This window comes from Platichthys flesus, chromosome 23 (assembly GCF_949316205.1).
Source record: "Platichthys flesus chromosome 23, fPlaFle2.1, whole genome shotgun sequence".
Lineage (NCBI taxonomy): Eukaryota > Metazoa > Chordata > Actinopteri > Pleuronectiformes > Pleuronectidae > Platichthys > Platichthys flesus.
The window spans coordinates 4,560,876-4,565,724 of NC_084967.1; the positions used below are offsets into that span (position 1 = coordinate 4,560,876).

General features: G+C 40.8%; 1 long non-coding RNA gene across 1 annotated transcript; it reads left to right on the forward strand.

The window, feature by feature from the left end:
- The first annotated feature begins 684 nt into the window (after positions 1-684).
- On the forward strand, positions 685-4,304 carry LOC133948522 (uncharacterized). Its single transcript, XR_009920059.1, has 4 exons — positions 685-785; positions 1,863-2,038; positions 2,364-2,577; positions 3,449-4,304. It is a non-coding gene; the product is annotated as an uncharacterized LOC133948522 (long non-coding RNA).
- The last annotated feature ends 545 nt before the right edge of the window (positions 4,305-4,849 follow it).

Here is a 4,849-nt window from a genome sequence, read left to right on the forward strand (position 1 = left end):
TAACTGCTGATCACATATCTATGGTTGATCATCTGTCCATCATCGTATAAAGCCCGCCCTGACAAGGTGATTGGTCCGAACAGCAGACTAAACAGACCAAACGAGTGGAACCTGTGTCGTTGATCCTGAGGCAACGGCAGCTCATCGCTCAGCTGCTCCTCCTGGTCTGATCGTATGGAACCAGAACAGTCTCAAAAGGATTAAATGCACACAGAAATGAATACATGCGCAAAAAAGATCCACAAATACATTTTCAATGCACACACAAATATGTTTCATTCCATATATAAGTAAAAAAAATTGACATGTAAAATATAAGATTCATAAACATATTTCCAATGCACACACAAATAGAAAAAAAATTCACAAATATATGCATGTAAAAGTATTTGCAATCTTCATCAAATACATACTTAGAGCTTGTTGCATTCATATATAAACTGTTGGACCTGCATTTTCAAAGTGCTTTTAATTTGTAAACCTCGCTGCATTTGTGTGTGAGACTTTTGAGACTCCCCTGACGTGACCCTGTTTCACAAATGCGTTTTTTTCTAAGAGGGGATCGTCTGTAGCCAATCAGATGTCTCACTCCTCTACAGCCAATCACGTGAGTGCCATTACACGACGTCATTAAAACGCGCGCAGGCAGCCTGGAGCTGTTTAGCCCGCCAGCCAATAGACTTAATAGACGGTAGACGCTGATCAGGCGCAAGAAATCCGCCCGCTAATTTCTGGAAAAGTCGAAGACAGGAGACCTTGGCAAGATGGCCTCTGGTCACTTAAGTGTAAGTGAAAAATAATCATTTCTTGTGAATCTTTTACGTAAGTCATGTTCTAGAATTATGAATGAATCAATGTTTATCATGAATCGCGACGTTAACTCAGACGGTTAGAGAATTATTTGAAACATGATAGGTGGTAACTAGCCACGTTAAGCTGGGCATACACTGTAGGGGAGAGACGAGTCGAAAGTAACGCTGGACGAAAGTAAAGCCTGAAACATGCTTCTGGGTTTTCACGGGTCCGTAAGCGCAAGAGCCCTTCCGGGTCCCTTACGTGCTTATGTATCCCTCCTTACGTGCTGACGGGTGTCGACCGCCTTTTCTAAAATTTACGGCAAAGCTCCGCAAGCTCACTCAGCCCGCAAGGCTGTGATTGGTCTGCTCTACATCCCCTTCTGGAGCTGCATTTCCGGTTTCATGCCCCATAATACCGGCAGAAATCACGGAAGATTTAGAAGAACGAATATGGACCAAATAGAAGAGCACTTGGCAGAAGATATCCGATAGTATGATCACTTTTATAACCTGTCACTGACTGGCGGATTTGTCCGCCAGAAAAAGGCTACGAGGAGCCGCAGTGGCTATGTAAATAAACAATCGACGAAGAAGAAAGAAGGCGTCTCTAAGGTCGTCGACAAAAAGCATTACTCCGCCTAGTGTTCTGGCGCGGTATTGCTTTGTAGACGCGCAACGGTTGGGGAAGCATGAATGAAAACGAGTCTTGCGCCACAACGGCGTGAAAAGACGCAGACGCAGTCGCAGAAGCATGTTTCAGGCTTAAGGGGGCGATTTTCTGTTTTCAGTGACGGAAAGTAAACGCACACGAGCGGTTATTTTATCGGCTGTGTTTACTGTTTCAGGTGTTATAATTATGCTGGTTAGTTAGATGAATTAGTCCTCTAACACATCCTAAAGTTTGTTCATGTCAGTATAGAAGCAAGTTCGGTGTCGGGACGAAAGTAACATCTGTCATATCCTCCCTGATTGTCCCTGAGGCTATCCCTCTAGTTGTATGCTTTTCTTATTAATATCTTAATTATTTAAGTTAACGTGAGTGGTCATGAAATGGCTGATTGACAGGGATTATCTGCTCGAGCTGAGGAAGCTGCTCTTGCCATTGTGCAGCTCCTGGTAAATGAGCTGTCCTCGCCCTCCACAAGCACAGCTCCACCTCAGAGCACGCCAGTCAGGGCAGCAGAGTCCCCCGTCCCTAGTGCTGCAACAAGTGGCAATAGGGTGAAGCAGGCCATGACAAGGTGATGCATGTATGATTTAAGATCAATCACTGCAAGTTGAACAATTATCTTGGTATGTAGATAAAGCTTATGGCCATGTAGCATTTATTCATTGACACAGGTTAACTTAAATGTCAGTGGTTTATATTTTCTGAAGTACTGAATATTGATATCTGGCACACTGCAAGCCAGAGTGTATTTTATTATTTTATTTAGATAATTCCAATCTTGATAATTGACAATGAAGTAAAAACCATCAACTAAAGCCATTCATTTGCATAATCTTCTCATCTTACTGTGGAGTATCTGGTTTACCTTACATATCTTTTTGTCATTCCCACATCAGGCAATTCCCTGGCATTTTTGGTACCAATCAGCCAAGGGGGAAAAAGAGATTCTGCACACCCAGCCCCCAGACTGTGAAGAAGACAGATTTCAATGTTTATGTCCTCCCTGAGCCGACACAGTTAAGCCCAAACGGTTCTGAGGAATTATAACTTGCCCATGCAGGCCTTGGGAAAAGAATGATAACCATGGCAGAAAACTTAAAACACGATGAGGTAATCATATTGTGTTGTTTACAGCATTGTAGAACGCTTGATGTAGGGCAATACCAATCCTAATATCACGTGAAAGTTTTGACAAAGTACTGTGATATTTATATAGCAACAATATTGTGGGTATGACTGTTGGATGGATAACTTGATTTTTGATAACTTGTCATGGGCCCAGTTCTATTCTGCCCCCTAAAGACTCAGGCCGTGAGCCTTCACAGACTTAACTGACATCAGCTGTAAGTGACCGAGTGTGAGAGTCTGAAAGGGTCCAGATGCTGTGATAGGAATGGGACAGCACTTAACCCAATTTCGTGTTACCTTGACCACACAATGTTGTTGACACTGCCATTGATATTTCGGTCTTGATGAGTGTTGACCTTCATCACTGACCTGTTGTGAGATGAGAGCCTGGACGTCCTCTTCCTCCGGCAGAAGGTCTGTCCAGTTGAGGCCTGATTCTTCCAACAGAGAAGCCACAGTACGATGGCCCTGTGGAGACGAGATGGGACAATGTCACAAACCTGTGCTCTGAAATGTCTATTCTATTACGAGAAATATTTCATTCATAAACTTACTTAATGAATGAGAAAATATTTGCTTCAAATCAAAAGATCAAATCAGCCTAGTTGATTTCAATGAGATTTTTCATTTTACTGGTTTATAATAATTATAACAGAATTATAATAATAACACTGAATCAATAATACAAACAAAAATGCTTCAGTGTTGAGACTCACTCTTTCTTTTCTGTGCCCTTTCCTTCCTTCTCCTCCCCGGGCTTCGTCATCGGCCTTCTGCTCTCCGTTCTCTGTGGGCCCTGCATCGCCTGCCTCCACCGCTGCTGCTGCTGCCGCCTCGCTCTCACCCTCCTTAGTCTCGGCCGCTGTGCCTGAAGATGCCGCCGGCTCCTCCTCAGGAGAGGGTGACTCCTCCGAGGCTTCGGGCTCTGAGGGGGAGAAAAGATTAGCGTTCAAAAAAGTGCCCTGGCTTTTAAAAACAGCATTTACCATGAGATACCTACTTTTTTTTAACTTAACCTTAATTTATAGTTAATAGAGAATCTGTTTTTGAAGGCGTCAAAACCTAACCCTAACCCTGAAATACAGTAAAACCCTGCTAGCGATGTTCTGATGTTCAGCATCTTCTTCAGTTTTGACAAAACTAGATAATTAAAGGAGTCATCATGTTGTTTTCACCCGTCTGTTCGTTTTGCAAATTACACAACAACTGGAAAGGTAGAGACTAGGTGGAACTAGGCAGATTGGGTCAGAGAAGAACCAATTAGATTTAGCTGCAGATCTGGATCAGGGCCAGAATTATCTTTCAATTGACCACCAACAATGGAAAAAACAGATTTATGATAATTTTCTTTATGGTCTGTATAATTATACAGCTGCAATCTGAAAAATGTAACCCCCAAAGATTTTAAGGATTTATCAATTACAGTTTTTTCAAAGAGCAAGAATCTGCTTCAGATGACTTTTTTATGAGTTGAGTGATACATAAAATCAACAGAAAATGCATGATGTAGTATTTGTATGTAACAGTATATTTAGTTAAGAGCCATGTCACAATTATTCAACCCCTATATAATATTGTTGTTTTTAAAGCTGTCTGACAGATTTTATGGCCTAAAGTGGAATTGAAACATAATTAGGCCTTAGGAACTCTATAATGATACTTAATTTGCTTCAGCTGTGATGAATTTTGTATTTAAAATATAGAAAATACGTTTTCTGGATTTTCCGTTTTCTCACAATTTGGTATAGCAGAGCCTTCAGATTTGGGCTATATAATGTCCACAAAGCTCTGGTGAACCCTACAAAAAGGAAGAACAGTCACAGAATGTCAGTGTAACAACAATTTGATAGATTATGTATATATACAGTACTGTACAAAAGTTTTAGGGAAGTGTGAAAAAATGCTGTAAACTCAGAATGCTTTGAAAAAAAATTGTTTATTTTTATCAATTTACAAAAATGAGCGAACAAAAGAAAAAACTAAATCAAATCAATATTTGGTGTTACTACCCTTTGCCTTCAAACCAGCATCAATTCTTATAGGTAGTCTTGCATAAAGTCAGGGATTTTGTAGGATTATAGTCAGGTGTATGATCAACCAATTATACAAACAGGTGCTAATTATCATAAATTTCAAATGTAGGTTGAAACATAGTCATTAACTGAAACAGAAACATCTGTGTAGGAGGCTTCAAACTGGGTGAGAAACAGCCAAACTCTGCTTCCAATGTGAGGTTGTGAAAGACAGTTTGATG